This window comes from Lycorma delicatula, chromosome 9, assembly GCF_047948215.1.
Source record: "Lycorma delicatula isolate Av1 chromosome 9, ASM4794821v1, whole genome shotgun sequence".
NCBI lineage: Eukaryota > Metazoa > Arthropoda > Insecta > Hemiptera > Fulgoridae > Lycorma > Lycorma delicatula.
Window position 1 is genome coordinate 76,908,508 of NC_134463.1, and position 24,869 is coordinate 76,933,376.

Genomic DNA, 24,869 nt, shown 5'->3' on the forward strand with positions numbered 1-24,869 from the left:
AACTTTCTTATAGCCCAGATAGACTTACGACTATGCAAACAAAAGTCGAAATAACCAAATACATAGAAAATAATATCCGTAGATAATGACCAAAAAATCCTCTGTTAGGTTATTTTTTTACATATATATGACCAAACAATCGTTTTTGGTCATTTAACGTTCTTTGCTACGTAAAAGCAAAGAACAAAATTCACAAATAGTAACACTGAAACCACACAACTAAGTATTCGTTTTTTTTTTTTTGTTTTTTCTAACCTCCGAAACCACCATTATGCATTGCTTCAGATGATGATATGAATGATTTATAGCGTATGAAAATGCCATGCCTGACCGGGATTCCATCTCGGAACCACCGGATTAAAGTCCGAAACCTTACCACTCGTGCCACGGAGGCCGGCAAACATATTCGTTAGGAGCCGAATAAAAACACGACTTACCAATATGGCGTTGTGTGTCAAACCAATTTTATACGGAATATAATTACTTTTAATACGCGAAACCCTTTGCAATGATTGAACATTAACTTAACCTCTTCAAAAATTATTCCTTTTGAACTAAGCCACATTTTAATATCATTGTTTTTCTATAACACGGCTGGAATTCTTTTCGTTTAATGATAAGAAGCGTTGTCGAAGACAATAGCCGAATTCTCTTCCAAAGGACATAATACACCGCTAAACTATTTCTAAATAATTCAAATTCGTGTCATTTTTTTAATGAATTACGGTCTAATTCATTAGTAGATTCATACACGAGAATCACGTTGTACACTGAAGCAGCACAACTTCTACTTACGTTAGCAGTTTATTATCATCTGAAATCAACGCCGTTTTACTATTCTGTAATTTGTAACCATTACTCAGCTTTTGTAAGCATTTAAAATGATGTGTTTTTCCGCACGACTTAAGGGCTTTTTTTCGCAGTCCACAAATCTTTATATATAAAAATATTAAGTTCGTTTGTGTACGCTTCAAAAACTCAAAATGTTCTGCACCGATTGAGCTCAAATTTTAGCACGATATATAACCCGCATCAGAAATTGTTTTTCGCTGATGGGAAAAATAGATAAAATTATTATTTTAATAATTTATTATTTTAATTATTATTAACAGCCGCAGTTACATGTGAAACAATATCTGTCCCAATTACAATGTTTATTGACAAAAAAAAGCAAAAACGTATCCACTTGCATCTGATTCAGATTATTATACAATCTGATTAAATATTCACTTTAATCGAGGTACTTTTGTGTGATCGTGTCGTGATTAAGCTGTGCCTTTCACCAAGCTCTGAATTTATTAGAAAACGACCAACAGTTGGATATATGTGTTAATGACGCGTGCAACACTGCACATCCAAACCAAATTCGCAATTATATTGACCGCTTGCTTCCCTTCATCTCCCACAGAGTTATGGGAAAGATATCGATCGCATATGGCTGAGGATATTTTGCATAGAGTACGCCTAGAAAATACCAATATGACCATGGAATTTACCGAAGGCATTTACAACGAAGCATTGATAAATATTGAAGACAAGTGCTTAGCTATTGCAAATAAAGTTCTTAGTCAATTGGGAATGCCATCACCCACCCGAGTTGCGATTGCTTCATTTGATGTGGATTTACGCCGTGAACAGAGTTACAACATTGCTGATCTTCAGTCATATGTCCAATCAAACATTCCCAAATTAACGCGTGAACAGAAAGGCATTTATGATCGCATAACGCAAATGATAAATGACGGAGTTGGGGGGACCTTCTTCTCGGACGCGCAGAAGGAACTGGGAAAACATTCCTCATTAGATTGATTCTAGCAACGGTTCGATCAAAAAATGACAATTATCCTGTTGCGGAATATTAATCAGCTAAAACTCTGCAACGGCACGCGACTTGCAGTTAAGAAATTGATGAATAACGTTGCGGAGCACCGATTTTAACGGGGCCTTTCAAAGGTGAAGATGTCCTCATTCCTCGAATACCCATAATCCCGATCGATACACCATTTTAATTTAAAAAATTGCAATTCCCAATTTGATTGGCATTTGCAATCTCAATCAATAAAGCTCAAGGTCAATCTCTAGAATTGTGTGGTTTAGATTTAGATGCGGATTGCTTCTCACATGGCAACTGTACGTTGCGTGTTCCCGAGTCGGCAAACCAGATAGCCTTTATATCTACGCAGACTGTAAAATCAAAAAACATTGTATATCCACAAGTATTGCAAAATTAAACTTCTATGAAACGTATGCTTTGTTTTGTTTCTCATTTCTCATCCATGCAACCACAATGTACCACAGCGAAGCGTGGCGGGTAGAGCTAGTATATTATATATAGATTATTTTTTATATATATAACATGCAAGTATTATAAATGAACTTACATTATATGATTGTTTTTATTTCTTTTTATAAACTGAGAATGTATTTAAAACGAATGGCTGTAAGAAAATTAAATAAAAATAAATACTAAAATATTATAAGAGTAAATTTTAGCCAAATTATATTCGTAATTCTTATTTCTATGTAAATTTATTTGGGTTAAGGAAACCTTTCCTGTGCTCTATGAAAAATGGACAAATCCAATTTCCCATTTCGTAATGAGATTTAACTGTTAAGCAGTTCAATGATCGGAGACCGACACACTATGCCAGTTTTATAACCTGTACGTAACACATGAATAGATGTTTAATTAAATCCAAAAATATCCTTCCCCGTAAATTTAAATGAATTTTAAATACTTCAATCCTTTTATTAAATTTTTATCACACTGTCGGTGTTACTTTTCTCATTTTTTTTATGTATCCTTCTTTTTGTCGAATTGTTATAAAATTTTATCGTTTCATATTCTAAATGAAGAAAAGAAAATTAATCCATGTACAATTATTTTCGATAATCATTCAAATTTTTGGTATGACTATTGGTTTGATAAAAAAAAAGCTGACAACACAATTGTAGGACTTTCCCGTCGCGCGACATTTTTCTGATGCACGGCTTACACACACAACTCAATATAAAATATTTATAATTTTATTTAAATATTATATTTTTTGTGTATTTAATTCTGTGATTCTAACTAAAGCGCGCAGCGCATACCGTATTTAATTCGCGCAAGATTTATAAAGTTAAACGGGCGATCGAGTTTGAAACCCAGCGAGACAAATAATTTTTATACAGTTTTAAAACTACAACTATACGTCAGTGCTACACTAGCGCTCCTTTTTGGTGACAGTGGGTACTATTGACGCAGTATACCCATTTAGCCACTAGTTTATAGCATTTTTTGGGTTGGGATGCGACTTTGCAAAAATGTTTTTTTGCAGATATTATTACTTTTTAATTGGTAATAAATGTGCCTAACAAAAATAAGACCTTAATTTGGCGAAATATCGAGATAATGAGGGTGACCTTGCTTTACAGCCTCACCCCCTTGTCCTTTACGTTGAAAATTTAATGACATCAATCTCCTCCATATATAGACGTAATTCGACCATGTTTGGCCAATCAGTTCAGTAGTTCTGGAGATACATGGTGATTTAGAATGCGACACCGAACACACATACGAACATCCGAAAAATTTCCATCCGGTTTTTTTGTGTTCCTTAGGTGTCAAAACGTCAATATCTGCTGAAAACTGCATATGCCCCCAAATTGGACCGATTACAATATTTTCCGTTTTACCGCTATAGCTCTAGACGGGAAAGTAATCATTTTATAAAGCTTCCTATAAAGAATTTTAATCGGCTTTTTACTGTTGGTGAGATACTTTATTTGTTAATATTTCCAACCAAAATTGATTATTTGTTTTTGAATCTTAAAAGTATTTTTTGGTAATAATTTTCAAAAAATTTATTATTCTTAAATTTAAGAATCTTGTAGACCAGACGTTTTGATATGCTAGGTGATTCTAAAACCGGTTTGGATATATGGTATACAGTTATGGGGTACGACATGCAAAAATAACGTTGAGATGATACAAGATTTTCACAAGTTAGAGTGATGCATTGCAGAGGTATCGTGGGTTCGCTCGGATTGAAGAAATTCACGACTATCTTGGGTTGCCTTATGTTAGGTTTAAGTTACAGACAGCGATTAGACAATTACGTGAACTTTCTAGCAGTTAATTTCCTGCATAAGTGAATATCTCAAGCGGCTGAAACGCCAACACGTGCTGGTCTTGGGATATCTGAGTAACATTTGAACTGGTACGGTATCAGACATGTGATAAACGTATTTGAATTAGTGAGTGGCCTGGCGCATTCTATTTCTTTCTGTAGACTTATTATGCTACTATTTTTTTATCTATTTATTGTTTAATAATGTGAATTCTTTTTTGGTTTGGGTTTTAAATGTGATTTCTTGAATCTTTGTGATCCCAATTAATGCAAGTGTGTTTATTTATTGAGACTTTTTATGTATACGTAGTTTATGTATGTATATGTATATAAATTTTTTATTTTTTATTTATAAGAATATATGTACGCTTTATTGAGGGCGTTCGCTGGTAACCTTTCATCAAGTACTTTTTGTAATGCAATTTACTTTTGGTTTCTTAATCGGAACCGATTGTAAATACCCGATTTGAGAGAGAAAAAAAAAGTTTAAGAGACTAAATAGACCAATCCAGAAAAAAGTATAAAATAAGTAAATAATTTAAAATGTTATGCAATAAAAATTACCGTCTTAATACTTAATTGCAATTTTTTTTTAATTGCAGTTGTTTTTCTTCGTTCATTTGATTCTTTTTTTAATATATTTTTTAAAATTTGATCTTTGTTTTTTTATTTGGGTTTAAAGAATAAAGAAAATTCTTTATAAATTTATATGTTATTCATAAATAAAAAATCCCTTTCGGCACGCAGGAAGGCGGAGGTAGATTTCACCGGTGCTAAGTAGGGGATAACAAAAGATTTCACCTTAAAGTGAAGAAAAACTTCAAATTTACTGAATACGAAAATGGTTGCACATGAAAAAATGTTTCACATGTTTAGCATACGATCTTCTTACAATTCCAGCAACACTTTGGTCAACCCTTGCCGTAAGGATTGGTGATATCAAAAATTGTTTCAAACAAAAGTTTTAGGTAATGTTTAGAGGACTAACGAACACTTTAAAATGACTGAGATTTTGGGTAGTTATATTATATGTATCAATTTGAAAGTGACTGACACAAAATTGCGGCAGTTATCGTGTCCACAAGAAAGTGAAATATATATATATATATACATATACATGTATATATATATATAAATAAATCTATATATATAAAAATGTTAAGTTCGTTTGTGTACGGCTTCAAAAACTCAAAATGTTCTGCACCGATTGAGCTCAAATTTTAGCAGGATATATAACCCGCATCAAATATTGTTTTCATCTATTTTTAATAAATCTATCTATTTATTTTTAATTTGAAAATGTAAACAAAGGAAAACCAATCAGATCAATGCAAGATGGCTGCGTCAAACACAACGACCAATCACAAAGAGCCCGTATGGCCGTTGCCAATGTAAACAAAATCACAACTGATTAAGTAACAAATTTCTTTGAATTATATTTAACAGCTAAAACGTCTGTATTTTATTAAAAAAAAACAAAAAAAAACACGAAAACAAAAAAAAAGCCACCAAGGAGGATGACTTACAGTAAATAAATTAAAACATCAAACTTTCTTATAGCCCAAATAGACAAACAAAAAAAGTCGAAATAAACAAATACACAGAAAATTATATCCCTACATAATGACCAAAAAATCCTTTGTTAGGTTATTTTTTTACATATATATGACCAAACAATCGTTTTTGGTCATTTAACGTTCTTTGCTACGTAAAAGCAAAGAACAAAATTCACAAATAGTAACACTGAAACCACACAACTAAGTATTCGTTTTTTTTTTTTTTTTCTAACCTCCGAAACCACCGTTATGCATTGCTTCAGATGATGAAATGAATGATTTATAGCGTATGAAAATGCCATGCCTGACCGGGATTCCAACTCGGAACCACCGGATTAAAGTCCGAGACGTTACCACTCGCGCTACGGAGGCCGGCAAACATATTCGTTAGTAGGCGAATAAAAACACGACTTGCCAATATGGCGTTGTGTGTCAAACCAATTTTTTATGGAATATAATTACGCGAAACCCTTTGCAATAATTGAACATTAACTTAAACCTCTTAAATAATTATTCCTTTTGAACTAAGCCACATTTTGATATCAGTAGTTTTTATATAACACGGCTTGAATTCTTTTCGTTTAATGATAAAAAGCGTTGTCGAAGACAATAACCGAATTCTCTTCCAAAGGACATAATACACCGCTAAACTATTTCTAAATAATTCAAATTCGTGTAATTTTTTTACGAATCGCGTTTTTATCGAAATCTCACCTTTTACTCAATTGACCTGCGGGGTTTTGTTTTCTTTGGAGACCGTAATTCATTAGTAGATTCATACATGATAATCACGTTGTACACTGAAGCAGCACAATTTCTACTTACGTTAGCAGTTTATTAACATCTGAAATCAACGCCGTTTGATTATTCTGTAATTTGTAAGCATTACTCTGCTTTTATAAGCATTTAAAATGATGTGTTTTTTCGCACGACTTAAGGACTTTTTTCTCAGACCACAAATCTTTATATATAAGAATGTTAAGTTCGTTAACGCTTCAAAAACTCAACATGTTCTGCACAGATTGAGCTCAAATTTTAGCACGATATATAACCCGCATCAAAGATTGTTTTTATCTATTTTTCGCATCAGTCACATACCCGCGACCGCGAGAAAACAGTTTTTTTAACGGTCAGCTGTGTACCAGTGACCGGGCCATCTGCCAGAAGCGAGGGGAACACTCGCCATACTAGCTACCGACAACCACAGTCACATGTGAAACAATATCTGTTCCCAATTACATTGTTTATTAACAAAAAAAAAAAAAAAAATACGTATCCACTTGCATCTGATTCAGATTATTATACAATCTGATTAAATATTCACTTTAATCGAGGTACTTTTGTGTGATCGTGTCGTGATTGAGCTGTGCCTTTCACCAAGCTCTGAATTTATTAGAAAACGACCAACAGTTGGATATATGTATTAATGACGCGTGCAACACTGCACATCCAAACCAAATTCGCGCATTATTCGCAATTATATTGACCGCTTGCTTCCCTTCATCTCCCACAGAGTTATGGGAAAGATATCGATCGCATATGGCTGAGGATATTTTGCATAGAGTACGCCTAGAAAATACCAATATGACCATGGAATTTACCGAAGGCATTTGCAACGAAGCATTGATAAATATTGAAGACAAGTGCTTAGCTATTGCAAATAAAGTTCTTAGTCAATTGGGAATGCCATCACCCACCCGAGTTGCGATTGCTTCATTTGTTGTGGATTTACGCCGTGAACAGAGTTACAACATTGGTTATCTTCAGTCATATGTCCAATCAAACATTCCCAAATTAACGCGTGAACAGAAAGGCATTTACGATCGCATAATGCAAATGAAAAATGACGGAGTTGGGGGGACCTTCTTCTTGGACGCGCCAGAAGGAACTGGGAAAACATTCCTCATTAGATTGATTCTAGCAACGGTTCGATCAAAAAATGACAATTATCCTGTTGCGGAATATTAATCAGCCAAAACTCTGCAACGGCACGCGACTTGCAGTTAAGAAATTGATGAATAACGTAGTGGAAGCAACGATTTTAACAGGGGCTTTCAAAGGTGAAGATGTCCTCATTCCTCGAATACCCATAATCCCGACCGATACACCATTTTAATTTAAAAGATTGCAATTCCCAATTCGATTGGCATTTGCAATCACAATCAATAAAGCTCAAGGTCAATCTCTAGAATTGTGTGGTTTAGATTTAGATGCGGATTGCTTCTCACATGGGCAACTGTACGTTGCGTGTTCCCGAGTCGGCAAACCAGATAGCTTTTATATCTACGCAGACAGTGGAAAAATAAAAAAAAATTGTATATCCACAAGTATTGCAAAATTAAACTTCTATGAAACGTATGCTTTGTTTTGTTTCTCATTTCTCATCTATGCAACCACAATGTGCCACAGCGAAGCGTGGCGGGTAGAGCTAGTGTATATATAAACTTTTAAAGGAAGATGGTTTTGGGGTCTACGGAATGTGAAACGCGAAGATATGTCGTAATTTTCTGGAAGTTGAATCCTTGAACCAGTTACAATAGGTAGCTTTCTTATGAAATCTATCTAAAGAGTACCCAATGGTAGATATCATAAGAAAGATTACATAAGAAAGCCTAAAAATAGCTAAATATGTCAGTTGTTTTTATTTTATAAAAAATTAAAATGTTTATTTAACAAATAGAAAATGATACCATTTAATTTGATATTTACTACAATTTACTATTTCTTTTTTTTTACTTAGTACCTTATACTTAACAATTTTATTTTGTTAGCCGTGTTATAATATGCACGTTTGATTTATTGTTGTAGGTGAATTTCTTTCTTTACTTTATGATTTAAAAAATTTTTTTTGTTTCCCTATATTTAATATTCATACCTCCATGAGGAGGGAGATTTAAGAGTCCAGGTGAACAGCTTAAAGGTCAGTCGGATACTTTGATAAACCAAACAATTTTAAAGGTAGGTGAGGTTTTTCTTTAATGAACTACGGTGGTATTTTTTTAATGTTCCTTATGAAGGAAAGACAAGTATTATGCAGTATATATTTTAGCCAGTCAGTGCAAAATTGATGATCAGTAATGTGCTACTTCCAATGTGTGAAGTGCTCTGATTTTCAAACGATTGTGATCATCCGGTTTTTAGAGAGTTCTTAAGCACTTCTTTGAGTGAAGTTGTCTCGTACATTGATTCCTCTGAAAGTAGATCCACCTATCTCACTACCCAATCATTTTAATTAAATTCGATCTATTTTTTTCCAATTTTCGGTTCTGTGGGTATAGATCTGACCGTATTAGATCTACGTTGAGAATGACGAGAAGAATAGAACTGGAACATCCTTGGTGTAATGTGGGGGGAGAGGGACGGCAGGTGAACTGATTCAGGAACTTCTGTCCACTGGCTGCTTATTCATTGCTCAAGTACCTATCGGATAAAGCCGGATCTCATACTCCCTATTACAAAATACAGTAAGTAACCCAAAAGGTATAGGTAGATTTCTTGAGAAAGCTACCTATAGTAATGGTATCATGATTCGACTTGCGGAAAATTTCGACATATCTTCCGAAAAAGATTTTTTTCTTTGATGTTTAATAAAATTTGACACCTTACATTATAAATCATTGCATAATTTATTTATTTTACATACATAAATAAATATTCAACTGCATAGTGTACATTTTACTAAATTACTAATTTATTGTTATTTTTTTTGGTTGTAAATTCTCATCTCGTGTTCGGCTTTGTTTCGTATCTGTCGAACAATTTAATGGCCTTGATGTGCTTCAGTGTATTATGAATTTATTATCATTATTATTTTTTTTTTTTGTGTTTTGTTAGAAAAGTCGGAAAACAATAATTATGTAACCAATTGCAACGTTAACCATTTGTTTAATGAATTGTACAAATCAACTTTATTATAGCTCTTTCGTGTCCGCATTTATTCCACAATTTTTGTCTGTCATAGTAAACAAAACAGTACATTGATATATATATGTGTTACGTATTTTATAATTATGATAATTTTCGTTAGGTAAATTTTTTTTTTCATGTAAATTATTAATAATTTATTTTATATCAAATGAATGCTGTTTACTACGCGTTGTATGGAGCGTTCCTTATTTGTTCCCTTTTCTAGTTTAGGTGGTGGAAGGATTATAAAAGCGGTTATTTTTTCAGTAGTGATCAAAAGACGGCGAAAAGCAAGGGCTCTTTGATTGCCAAATCTGTCCAAAAACACTCTGGAAGGGCGAAAGAGAAGGTAATCAGTAAAAATTAATTATGTATTTGTTTCTGTGAACATAGGAATTTAAATTAAGCACCATTGGACTATAGTGTTTTTAAGCGGACATTTTATTAAGTTATTATCTAATAATAATAAAAAATGTTATCTGTAATGACATTTTATTACTTATTCGGTTAAACTGAATATATATTTTATGCACGATGTGCTTAAAAACCGTGTATCATATTATTCAATGTGATAAAGTGTAGAATTTGATTATTACCCTACTTTCAGCTATTTTATTTGATTCTTTTCTTTACGGTTCTTTTATTTTATAGAAATCTTAAATATGACCTTGAAAAGACCCAGAAAAAAAATTTCTTGAGCAGCACCACCATTAATTTTAGATACTAGCTGCCACCGATGATAATATTTTTATTGTTTACAGTATACAATTTTTGAGTTCTTGTAAGATGATATATTTCCACGGGATGATCAAATTAATTTAGTTGTCAACAAGATCAAACTGTCATACTTCGCTTAAAAGCATCTTAATCAATCACTTAAATTGTCATATTTATTTTTAATATTGATTATATCTATATTGCACAACCTTCTGAAATATATTTCATGCCGGGATTATTTCAAAAAGACGGAACGTCTTAACAGGATATAAAAACTGTTAAGTTTTTTTAAGCTTCCGGTAAATATGCTTCTGGTATACCAGATTGTTAGAAAATTAAAAATTCAAACATTTCCATTTGTTTACATTTATAAATTAACAACCTTCGAAAAAAAATTCTTATATAGTTAAAAAAAGGTACTGTTCACTATTAAACTGAACCATATTCGCGTGACTCGACGAGAAATAATTTTATTACGCTTCAGGTCCTGTTTTTTAATAAATTAATTAACGATCTAAAAGTAAAAGGTGTTCCCTTAAATTTATTTATAATAAAATCCAAAAATTTTTTTTATAGAAACAATATTAATCAGTTAATGACTTTTTAAACGATACAAATTAATGAACATATTATGTACTTATAAAGAACTTGTTCTGATTCATCAACGCTCAGCATAAACGACTGAAGATAAATTATGAAAATTTGAATACATATTCTTATGGTTTAAGAGCTTACACATAAAGACATTTTTTTTTTGAAATTCGAAGTTTAAATGGTTAAAATGAAGTAACATTGAAATTTATTAATTTTTTTTTTAATGTCTGTAGTAAATGAAAAGATAAACTTGATTTTTTATGTGTAATCTTTATGTGAATATCTAAAAAACTAATTTCTAGATTCTTTAAAATTCCGAGTTTAAAGGGTTAAAATGGATTTTGATTTCTTTTTTTGAAACCTGGCTATTTTTTTGAAATCCTTGATAACAAATTAAGATATCAACTTGATTTTTGGTGTGTGTAATTTTCATGTACATATTTTACTTTTTCTGTTTAGCCTCCGGAAATATCGTAAGGTACTAGTTCAGAGGATGAATGAGGATGTTATGTATGAATGTAAATGTAGTCTTGTACAGTCTCAGGTCGACCATTCCTGAGATGTGTGGTTAATTGAAACCCAACTACTCTGTAGCCACGATATCATGTAAATATTTAAAAAAAAATTCAACCATGAAAGGGGTGAAGAAAGGTAAAAAAAAAACATTGATTACAAATTTTTCTTGTTTCCGGTTATACATTCACCAGATTGGGGTTTTCAAATAGTCTTCAGATAAATATCTAAAAAAACATTTTTGAATTTCGATATTTTTAAGCGGTGCGGTGGTATACGGCGCGGCTACTCAACAAACACAGCCGTTGTTACTGTATGTACAACGCGACTGACTGCACCTGTCTCCGGTTACTTGATTAAAAAAGCATTAAAAAAAACTTGACCAACACAGGAAACGAAAATAATATAAAGCCGCGACAGGGATGCTAGTACAAGTATATTTTTGTAATGTTGAATGAGTAGAACTCATAAATTATTATTTGAAATACGCTGATCACCGTAAAAGAGTGGTAGCATCTCAGCCATTTCATCTGGAGGACCCAGGTTTGAATCCCGGTCAGGTATAGCATTTTTAATACACTACAAAATGCAATTTTCTTTTTGCCATAAACAACCTTTTGTGTGAATCTATTCATTAAAAAATCGGATACCGATTTTTGTTTTAAACCTAAATTTTTGAGGATTAATAAAACAATTGAGTTATAATTATAAGATTTTATCTTTTTACTTCCTTGTACGAAGTGAAGGAAGTATTGTGATCGCGAAAAATTTCCGTTTTCAGATTTCAACAGATATATCAATTTTGACCATCCCTGAATCCATTTTGACTAGTTTCAGGGTGACGTTTGTGCGTACGTATGTACGTATCCGCGCATAACTCAAAACCGATTAGCCGCAAGATGTTGAAATTTTGAATTTAGGACTGTTGTAACATCTATTGTGCACCTCCCTTTTTGATTGCAATCAATTGAACCAAAGATGTCCAAAAAAGTCCAAAATCCAAAAAAATCTGGATGTTAGACTTTTTCTTAACTACAGTAATAAGCCCTCTTTGAGATATTTTCAACGATGTATCATAAGTGGTACTTATCTTCATTGGTTCCAGAGTTATAGCCAAATATAATTTTAATTAATGTAATATTTCGATCTTAGGGGATGCTTTCCCCTAATGACTTTGTTGAGCGATATCATATGAAGTCCATTCGAATTGATTGCCTATCAGTTCGAATCGGACTTCATCTCCTTTTTTTTAATTTTTGTTTTTAATTTAAATTTAATGATTTATTAATAATTATTAATCACTGATTGTAAAAAAGGTTTATAATAAGTAATAATTCAATAGACAATAAAAAAAAAAAAATATGAAAACGTTTTATTTAAGTTATTCGTGAAATAAAATTTTATGTACTTTTAAAAATGTGTATATGTAACTTAATAGGCGTACAAGGAAGGAATTCATGTGTTGCTACATCAGATTTTTTCACAAAAGTTATAAAAGCTGCACAACAGCTGTGCCGAAAAAAAAACTATAAGAAATTCTCCGGTGATAAAAGGAGAAGTAAACTCCCCATGTTACTTTAAACTGCAAAATTTATATTTGTATTTACTTTAGAAAGCATATATTTTTTGCGTACTTTTTTATCATGTATTTAAATGTACACTTCGCAGACATTTATTAATTAAAGCCTTTAAAATCATTAATTTTACTTCGATTTAATTGATTTATTATTTTCAGACAATTGCATAATTATTATTTAATATAATTACGTAAGGTATACTTCAGATGATATGTATGAATGTAAATGAAGTGTTGTTTTGTACAGTCTCATGTCGACCATTCCTGAGATGTGTGATTAATTGAAACCCAATCACCAAAGAATACTGGTCTCCACGATCTAGTATTCAAATCCGTGTAAAAGTAACTGTCTTTACTAGGATTCTTATACCTCTACCATTCGGTATGTGGTGTTTTACTCGTACATAATATAATAATTAATTTCTGATCTGAATAGAATATTTATTTATGCGACTTTGAAAATTTAAATTACGGTTCTACCCGTTGTGGATAGAAATACGAAAGCTTTTTGGTAAGGATCATGACCGAATACTTTCAGAGTTCGATTTAAGGTGATATTATAATACCAACTTATTGTGGTGAATCATCCCTTAACCCTAATTCTTTTCTTACCAGGGTCCAATTTTAATTTGATCATTAATTAATAAATAAAAGTTTTTAATTTATTTACGACAATTTTAGAGCGGAGAATGTTCATCGCTCTTTATTGTATAATCCGGTAGATTGTATTGCGAATGTTGACATCATTGGGATCACAAACACTAGATTGTGGAAATGACTAGAGGAATTCTGCCGCTGACAATATAATGAACGCTGAACGCCGAATAGCTGCACGTGACTGCGAGCGGTGCCTGGACTATACGACGCCGCCTACATCCCGTATTCCCCTCCTACGACGTAACGCGTATCGAACGTCGGTTAGTTGTGACGTAGCCATGACGTCACGTTAAAACGTTGATATTGACTAAGATAATGTACGTTTCGTTTTTTTTTTTATCGTGCTTGTCACTCAATCATTCATCATTTTTTACCTTGTATTATCTTTCCGCTATTTTTAACAAAATCTTTTTTTCTTTGTAACAGTAAAATGTAAAATCTGTGTTTGTACAAAGGACATGAAAAAATGGGTCGATTAATTTTCATTTAACTTTTAAGTTACGGTGATCTCTGTTTACAATTTTAAACAACATAAAAAGAATATAACGCATTTAAATTTATTAAAATCTGAACAATATAAATATATTCTAAACAATATTAAAAGAATAATTTTCTAGTAGGCTAGAAAATTATTGTAGGCTATTTCATTAAAATGAAAAAGACGGACGCATTTACAGGTTGATAATCCTACCAGGATTAGGATCGTTTCCTTTATAATGTTTATTTTAATCTTTTGTTTTGCTGTTTAATTTTTTTATTTATAATTTTCAGTAAGTTCTTTCTTATTTCTTAGATGGCATCTTTTATATTTTTATATATCATTTCCCGTATACGTTGAAATATCTCTTTATATACAATATTTATTTATTTATTTAAATTGGGAAGTAATTTTCCTTGTTCTAATCCGTGGAAAACTTTTATATTATCAAAATAACGCAACATTGATAATGGCACATAAAGGAGAGGGTACAGCTATAAGTAAAGAATTCTTGACTAAAAAATTAAAGGATAAACTATTTTTTAATAATTAAGTAGTTCTAAAGACCCACGGGTTGGTCTAGTGGTGAACTCGTCATCGTAAATCAACTGACATCGTAATTGAGAGTTCTAAGGTTCAAATCCTAGTAAAGGCTGTTACTTTTATACGGATTTGAATAGTAGATCGTGAATACCGGTATTATTTTGGTGGTTGGGTTTCAATTAACCACACATCTCAGGAATGGTCGACCTGTATCTGTACAAGACTACACTTCATTTTCGAGATACATTCATACATATCCTCATTCATCCTCTGAAGTAATAACTGAAGGTGCTTCCTCAGGCTAAACAAGAAAAAGAAAAAGAAGGAAGTAGTTCTAAAAAAGAAATGTTTCTTATATGTACAAAATAATTTAGTTGGAAAGAATAAATTAATATAACTTCTGAGAAAAACTGATTTCTTACGTAATATACCTGTTGCGAAAATAATATTTTTGAATCTTAATTAAATAAACAAACAATTGTACAACTTGATTTCTGATCTCATATGGCTTGGCTTGAATATGAAAATCGGTTGAAAAGATGGGAGTTGATTGATATGGGAAGGGTAGATGCATACAATTTACAAAATGCACTTAATTTGATAATTATAGACAGAGAAACGCCAACCTATAGCAAACAATACAATTTATAAGAATGTCAGGGATAATCTTTACGATTTTATGTTTTGATACATAAAGTCTGTAGTTTTCTAAATCGTTGAATCGATTAAAAAGAAGGTGCCAATTCGATATCTTCAGTGATTAATGAATTAGGTAGGTTTTTCGATAAAAGATTTTGAACACAAAAATGATTGAAACTGGTCCGGTAGAATTTAAGAAATAAAAGTTTTTTTAAATAAAAATTTTAGTTTTTTAAATTTTTTTAAAAATGTTGTTATTAACCTATGCATTCTCATTCTCATTATTGAATTTTTTCGTAAAAACTGGGTTAAATTTAAAGCAAAATAACCTTTTTTGACTGTTTTTTAAATATGTTTAATTCCCCGTGAAATGCGCAAGATAAAATTATAAAAATATTCTCTTGTAACGAGTGATAATTAATCATTTTTCATTTCTTTGCTCAATTTTGGCGTTTTTTTTATTCAACGGTAATCTAGTTTTTGGACATTTTTCAATTAACCGATATTTCATGTAGGAATTGTTATTTTTAAAATTAAAAAATTAATTGTTATTTGTAAATAAAAAATATTATGACATATTTCATGCCGGTACGGAATGTATATGTTACTGTGAAAGACCGATATATGGCAAATGTCAGTATTCTCCGGTGAATATCGACACATACCAGATATGTCGGTGAGACCGAATATTTGCTTATTCGGACATTCGCCGGTGTACGTCGACAAACACAGATAATCTCTGGTAGGGGTCAAAACGATAACTAGAAATTAAAACCAAAAATCACCCAATACCAATTTCTAAGATAAGTAATTTACTAGAAAAAGTAACAAAAATAAATTGAATAGTTATAAACAAACACATTGTTTTATAAATTAAAAAAAAAACTTCTGTTTTATATAGTAAAAGAAGATAAACAGGTGATTCACTAAATGTGTAACGAACTAAAACTCTGGAATTTATTTTTTGTAGTTTTATCAGGTCAGATTTTATATAAAATCACTAAATCGACCCCGTTAATTTTCGCCCCAAGAATAATTTTGGTCTGGCCTAATTTTACCCTAGGCGGATAAATCAAGACGAAATCTTCCGCCATCCGATGAAAGATAATGAAGCGTTTCTGAACTTATATGTATATGAAATTTCTTTTTTATTTTCATCTGCAGTGTATGTCCTGAAAGTTTGTTACATTCTTCGTGAGTTACTTTGTATAATCAAACCTATTTTCTTAAATGTAACGGAATAAATTCGCAATTTTTGTTTTTAAGAAATTTGTAAACTACAAATTTCTTTAAAAAAAACTAATGTTGATAAAGATTATGTGAAAGAATTTATACTTAAGTTGTTTTTACTACTTAGATTTATGTACGACGGTAAGTCAATTATTATCCGCAATTTAGTTATATTTTTGTTTGTGTTGGTAGTACTGTCGTGTTGCGTAGATGATGCATGAGTAGTTTAATTATTGTTACGTCTGTGCAGGTTTGATGCTGCTAGGTTAGTTCCATTATCGCTGTTCTGCCGTTAACCATGACTGCTCCGCTTTCTGTTTGCACCAAAGAAGAGCAACGTTCAGCGATCCGTTTTTCGTGGTCGGAAGGTTTATCAGGGGCCGAAATTCATCGAAGAATTTCGGTACAGTACGGAACAGTGTGTTACCGCAACGGAGTGTCTACGAATGGATTGAAAAATTCAAAAACAGTCGCACAAGTGTTACGCACGACGAAGGAGCCCGACGACCGTTTATCGCCACAAATGAGGAAAACATTGAGCGTACGCGTGATATGGTTTTCTTAGACAGACGAGTAACTATCGATGAAGCGGCACATCGTCTGCAAATTAGTCACGATTCTGCCTACGAAATCATCCACAACAGACGTAGGTTTTATAAAGTCTGTGCAAGATGGGTTCCAAAACAACTCACATAGTTGCATAAACAAACGCGCTTGGACATCTGCCAAAAACATTTGGATCGCTATGTTAACAAACGGGACATCTTCTTAGACAGAATCATCATTGGTGATGAAACATGGATCCATCCAAAAGCCGGAGAGTAAACGGTAGAGTATGGAATGGAAACATCCAAATTCACCCTGCAAAAAAAAGTTCAAGTCCCAACCGTCCGCAGGAATGCTTACGGTTTTTTTGGACTCACAAGGCCCATTACTGGAACATTATGAGGAAAGGGGCACGACAGTAAACAGTGCGCGTTACAGTGAGATGCTTACTGCCTAGCTGAAGCCTGCAATTCGAAGCAAACGCCGAGGACTGCTGTCAAAAGGTGTTGTGTTGTTGCACGACAATGTCCGTCCACATACTGCTGCCTACACTACTGAAACGCTCCAGAAACTCAACTTTGAAGTACTGGCTCGTCCTCCGTATAGTCCTGATCTTGCCCCTTCTGACTACCGCTTGTTTGGTCCACTCAAAAAGGCATTAAGAGGCCGTCGATATACCTCGGACGAAACTGTGAAAGAAGCTGTGCATTCCTGGCTCGCAGCTCAACCGAAAACCTTCTTTTATTAGGACATCAGGAAGCTTGTGCAACGATGGACCAAGTGCATTGAAGTGCAAGGGAACTGTGTTGAAAAATTACGTACATATAAGTTTCCTATTTGTATTGCAATAAAATTTATAACTACATTGCGGATAATAATTGACTTTCCCTCGTATTTTACCAAGTAGTTAATGGGAGGAAATATGACTCATCAAAAAATGCTGAATCCAAGTCGAGAATCGAATATATAGCAACATCGATATATTAATCAGTAATAGATCTTTGTAGATAATTATATACAAATACGAAAGTTTGAGTATTTGTTTCCAACAGCATCACGCGAGAACCAACCGACCATTGTTTTCAAATTTTCGTAATACATTCGTTTTATCCCAGGGAAGGTTTTGATTCATATCAATCAGGGGGGCTTTAGCCCCCTTGGGGGATTAAGATATTAAAGGTATAAAAGAAATAAGAATTAAAACCTTTTACTTCATTATATTTCTGTCACCATGGCAACAGAAATATAATTAAGTAAAATGACTAATTTTTTTCTTTATAAATATCTATAACATTTTTAATATTACCATAACCATGAGGATAACGAACCCGTTGTTGGTCCAGGGAGTAGAGCCCCCTTGTTAGACGGTCGGACTAGCGGAGCGAGCAAGCCTGACTGGTTAGTTATTTTAATATAATACAATTAATGTGTTAATCCGTTAACCCGTTTTCATCTTATTATTATTTTCATGGACGGAAAAGGGAAGACATTCTCAACAGTTTTTTTTTTCTTTAGAACTTATATATAAAATTATGGTTTTATTTTTTAAAATATGATATTATTCTGCCATGGATATTTAAATTTTAAACAATATTAAACCTTTTTAAAAATTTCTAATTCAATGCCTTTAAAATTTTGAAATATTATTTCTATCTACTATATTTTTATAATAAAACTAAATAATGTCGAGGGGAGAAAATGCAAATTTAATTATATTTAAAGAAAATATCGTTACCTGTTTATTTCTCGAGGAAAACTGAGTGACGTACTGTAATGATTAAATATATAAGCATAATTACATTTTAACCGGTTATTTCCAGTTAAGCTAAGTCTCGAAACTGGTAAATGCAAAAAATAATGATTTATTTTTTGCATTTACATAATAATCAACTTACCTTCACGTTAATTCACATATGTAGTTCCCAAATTGATTTATTTAATTAAACATAAGAGTCAAATAAATACGATTAAAGAAACAAAATTAGATATATTAAAGTAATATGTATTGCGTGTAAGTGCGCGTGCGCTTTCTTCGTACAACAATGTTTATCCGTAGAAATTCACGGGGTACAACGAACGCCTATCCCTAGATTTAAAACTATGATACAGTCACTGAAAATAAATAATTTAACAGATACTTTGTAAATCATATTATGTTTGTCTGGGGGGCGGAACACATTCAGCTAGATCTCGAGATTGCCTAATATTATGTTAGTATTATATAATAACATATATACTGTTATTATTTATTTATTTATGTACAGTTCACGTTATAAAATTATTTTTAAAAAATTATAGCATTTAATTAAGGAAGAAATATGGGAAAATTATTTTATTTTTCCCGTAGGACGTCTTTGAAACTATACAACACGTTTCCCGACGGGGAGTCTTATTCTTTAAGACTTTAGGAGTTGGCATCCCTGCGTGCCTAACCTCTGTAACCTTACTTCCCAATAGACACTAAACTGCAGAACCCTTTACACTATACACATACGCTACACACGAAGCTCAATCGTAACCCAACGTGGAAACTATCGTACCGATGGGTGACCGGGTCTACGTAGTAAGTTTCAAGCAATGTCGTCTGGGCACCTGGGCGAACCCAGTTGATTAGCTCTAGCTCCAGTACGCGTGCGCTCTGCTGGAATGGTCTGTTATATCGCCGGTATTCGTGGGACCAAAATGTCAAGTTCACAAACAAATTCTATGATGGTTGGTGGTCCATCTGCAAAAACCACCAACATATGTCTTGTGAAAAACTTTGATCGGCTTTGTCTGATGACGACAACTGTCCCGAGCTAAATAATTTGAATGGCGACAAAACACCTTTAAAATACTTGGATGTCAGATTTTTAGTTTAACGCAATAATTAGGAAGGTGACGCCCTTCATAAGGTTTCACCTTTCCTGATCAATAAGGTAGTTACGGGTTCAAGCGGTTCCCCCAAGAACATCAGAAAACTTAGAGACGGATCAATTGTAATGGAGACTTTCAGTGACGAGCAAAGTCGATCGCTCTTACGTCTTACAAATATGGGTAGTATAAATGTGGTATGTCGTGGAACCTTGAATACTAGCTGAGGAGTAATTTTTTGTCGGCATCTTCTTGAGATGGACGTTAAAGAAATTGCCGAAACGCGAAATTGCCGAAAGAAGTTGCCACAACTTTATTTAAAATATTTATCATTTTATTTAAATATAATATATTTTCGTTTATTTAATTCAATGATTCTAACTAAAGCGCGCACGCATACCGTATTTAATTCGCGCGAGTGTGGCGGTATTAGTGGCAACGGTCGACACTAACTAAACTAATGTAATTCATAACTTATACGAAACAAATTTCGCTCGTACGGTCGGTAGACTGGTGTAGTTGTGAAGTTAAACGCACCAGGTATGGAAACAACCGGGCGATCGAATTCGAGACCCAACCAGACCGAGTTACTTTTTTCCACTTTAAATATTATTCATTTATTTAATTCTACCGCTCACCTGTGACGTCCCAACTAGCAGTATTTTTAAGCATTTTTACTTACTTGTACGAAGTAAAGGAAGTATTGTGATCGCGAAAAGTCTTGGTTTTCAGATTTCAACACACATATCCATTTTGACCATTCCTGAATCCGCTTTGACTAGTTTCGGCGTGACATCTGTACGTACGTATGTATATCACATAATTCAAAAACGATTAGCCGTAGGATGTTGAAATTTTGGATGTAGGACTGTTGTAACATCTAGTTGTGTACCTCCCCTTTTTATTGCAATCGACTGGATTAAAAATGTCCAACAAAGCCCAAAATTAAAAAATTTTGAATTTGGACTTTTTCTTAACTCGAGTAATTCGCCCTCATTGAGAGCTTTTCAACTATATATCATAAGTGGTATTTTCATCGGTTCCAAAGTTATAGCCAAATGAAATTTTAATTAATGAAATATTTGAATCTTACAACCGGAAGGCATATCGGTTCGAATTCGCCTTCATCTCCCTTTCTTTTTAAATTAAATATATTGATATTAATAAAATTATTATTAACCTCTGATTGTAAAATATGTTTTACAATAAATAATAATTCGATAATAAAAAATAAAAATTAAAAAATATCAGAAGTTATAAATTGAATAAATTTTATGTACCTTTCATTTAAAAAAACTGTGTATATGTAATTTAATAGGCGTACAAGGATGTCATGTAGTGTCCATACCAGATTTTTTTGGGATAGTGGTACGATTTTGCAAAATTTTTTTTGCAAGTATTGTTATTTTTTAATTGTTAACAAATGTTCCTAAGTAAAATACGACCTTAATTAATCGAAATCTTGAGATATTGAGGGTGACCTTGTACTACAGCCTCACCCTTTGACTTTTTAAGTTGACAATTTAATGGGATCAGTGCCTATATATAGAAGTAACCTGACCAAGTTTGGTCAAAATCGATACTGCAGTTCTGGAGATGTAAGGTGATTTAAAGGCCGATACCGAACACACTTTCATACGAACATTAACAACCGGGAAATTTCAAATCTGTTTTTTTGGTTTTTCTTATTGTCAAGACGTCAATATCCGTTGAAAATTGCTTGTGGCCAAATTGGACCGATTACAATACTTTGCCTTCTATAGCTATAGCTCAATCTACACAGGAAGTAAATTATAAAAAGAATTTTTAACCTAATGGTTGTGAAATAATTTTCACAAAAATTCCATGAAATACTAAAATTAAGTAAAATTTTTCTAAATTACAACTCCTATTTGACGTTGGTAAAATTTAACTCTTGCAAATACTTTCAAAACATGGAAATTTTGTATATTGCTCTGTCAGAGAATGTAAACATAGCACTTACATTCACTGGAAAAAACCTATATTGGAAATTTTGGAGAATATTTTTTTTGTGCTTGGAAAATAAGGGTTTACTTTAAATTAGCGGGTGCCTAAAATACAGTATAATAACCGTTTTTTATGTGATGGAACAATAGTATTTTTGTAATTCATTCAAAAGGTTTTGAGTTTAACTCCCGGTCAAGCTTGACAATTTTCATACGCTTCTGTACATTTACATGTTAATACTACGCATAAGCACAAACGTAATGAGTTAATATAATCATCAAATACAATAAAAAAAAAGTGTAGCGTATAAACTTTTATTCTAACATTTACCTTTCAAAACTTTATTTACTTAATTTATTAAACTGAGAATAATACAAAATACAGAAAAATTAAGTTGTTAAATCATATTTATTTAATTTTTAATAAACATTGTAAATATTGTTCAGCTTTTATGAATGCAAAAAACAAACATGAATTTAATAATTTTTTTTTGGCGAAAATATTTTCACGTTGTCATCGCCCAGGAAAAACTATATAACAAAAAAAAAAAACTAAAACTCGATTAACGCGCCCGAAGATATGATATCTATTTAGTAAACATATAAATAATTAAAAACAATTAAAAAACTAAACATTAATATAAAAACTCAGCAAAGAAGAAAAAAGGTGCATGACGTATGTTAAATAAACCACAGTGAATACAACATTAAAAATCTAATGTGAACCACATGACTTCCTTGTACGCCTATTAAATTACATATACACATTTTTTTATGCACTTCATTTAAACTTATTTTATTTGAAAGTGAGATACGATCCTCCAATTCCTTAATAAAGTGGACAGTTACACAATTGTATTGTGGTGGACACCACACTGCATCACTTTTTTCGTGGTGCCATACCAACATTGTATATTAATTTTATAAATATATTTTTTACATTTATACGTAAATATAAATATTAATTTTTATATATTAACTTTGTTTCACGTCCTCAAGTAGTTATGTGGTTAAGTGAGAATGTGTCGGATCCGTAAACCATACACACATTTTTGAATTAAAATGAAAAGTACATAAAATTTTATTTCACTAATAACTTCTGAGTTTTTTCATATCTTTTTACAATCGGAGATTAATAATTATTAGTAAATGAATATATTTAAATTAAAGGAAAACCTTATAAAAAAAGGAAATTAAGTCGGATTCGAACCGATGTGCCTTCCCATTGTAAGATCCAAATATTTGATTAACATCTTATTTCGCTATAACTGTGGAACCAATGAAAATATGTACCACTTGATCATATTATATCCTTGAAAAGCTCTCAATGATAGCTTATTATTGGAATTAAGAAAAAGTACAAAATCCCCAAAAAATTGATTTTGGGCTTTTTTGGGCAATTTTGGTGCAGTCGATTGCAATAAAAAGGGAGGAGCATAACAGTGTTCCTCCATTCTGTATTTAGGACTGTTACAACAGTCCTTAATACAAAAGGGGATTATCTATTCAGAAAGTGCTTATGGTCCTTTCGAAGACGTCTGCAGTTAACAGAAGTCGGGCCCTCCGACTACTTAGGATACTCCTCTCGTTTATGTCTCTCATTCCCAATGTGGAAGCACAGTTCAGCTGTGTTTACACAGTTCAGCTGTGCGTCCAAACTGGCAGTATTTGTAACAACGTTGAACATCTACAAATTCTTTGGCTTTACACGAAGAGAAGTCAGTAAACAATCTGCCCTCAGATAGACGCGTTAAAATAGTTCAGAACTCACCTGGAAGAGAACAACCTGGCAGACGATGGTCTCCTGCTGGTCGAGGGAGGCTTGTTGGCGGACGTTGAATTCCAAGCCACGCAATTATGGAAGACACTCGAGCTAAAGGGTCAGGCGGCGAGTCAGCGTATCGATGTCTCGAACACGAAATAAATTCTAAGTCCTCACGGAGACAATTATAAGGGGGATCAATTTTTCTAATTTTATTCAGTTCCTGTTCGTCTCAGACCAAAACCATTCCGGATCTCCACCGATCCAAGCATCCGCTAAATCCTGACCACAAATCCAAAAAACCCCAAAAATAACCCCCACCCCAAAAAATCTTCGCCAGGCCAAATCTTTCCTTTTCTAGGAGTTTCAATTTTTTTTTTGGGAGGGGTATTATGGTTGAGGGGTCGGATAAGTGATAAATGGAGTGAATAGTCTAGAAACGGAAGAAGGATTGACCTGGCGAAGATTTTTTTTGGGGGGGGGGGAAATTTTGGGATTTTTTGGATTTGGGGTCAGGGGATAGCGGAGGCCCGGATCGGTGGAGATCCGGGGGGGTTTTAGTCTGGGGCGAACAGGAAGTCAGAAAAATGAGAAAAAGTGATCCCCCTCATAAATGTCTCTGAGGACTTAGAATATATTTCGTGTTCGAGACATCGATACACCGGCTAGTCGCCTCACAGCCATACGGACTTTGAGGAGCATCATCGTGGTCTTCTCCGAGCGAAACGACGTCTTTTATTGATAACCCTTTCGCTCGAGTATCCTGCATGCTTGACTGGCTTGGAATTCAACCTCCGTCCCCGAGCCTCCCTCGACCAGCAAGAGATCATCGTCAGCATATGCCACGATGATGACACCCGCTGAACAACCTTATCCGCATAAGTGAATCAAACTCCACCACTCACAATAACTGACCTGCGGACAACCCTTCTTCATTATCTTCCCCGATTCATGGCTGCCCATCAATTCGTTCTACCAAAACAATTTTACTTTTTTAGTTATACTCTTTGGTATTATTTTTGAGTTTAGTAATTGAAGCAATTTAGCCATCCTAAAAACATTAATTTTAAGTTGTAAATGTTCTTTACCAGATGATACTGTGTAAGTTGAGGTTCAAATTTAACTAATAAGAATGAAATTACTTCATAAAATCCCGGTATTTTATACCAGGAATCAAAGCCAGGACCTTTTGAATTAGAAGATAGCATACAAAAAACTAT

General features: G+C 32.9%; 1 protein-coding gene across 2 annotated transcripts in view; it reads left to right on the top strand.

The window, feature by feature from the left end:
* Positions 1-24,869, top strand: part of LOC142330283 (monocarboxylate transporter 9-like) — a 90,173-nt gene that overhangs the window by 35,112 nt on the left and 30,192 nt on the right. The window contains exon 1 of one of the 2 annotated variants that reach the window (XM_075375476.1): positions 9,822-9,923. The exons of the other annotated variant lie outside the window; for it this stretch is intronic. The gene's annotated coding sequence lies outside the window, so the exon portion shown is untranslated. Of the gene's footprint in view, positions 1-9,821; positions 9,924-24,869 lie in introns of those variants that run through there. 2 annotated transcript variants of the gene reach the window in all.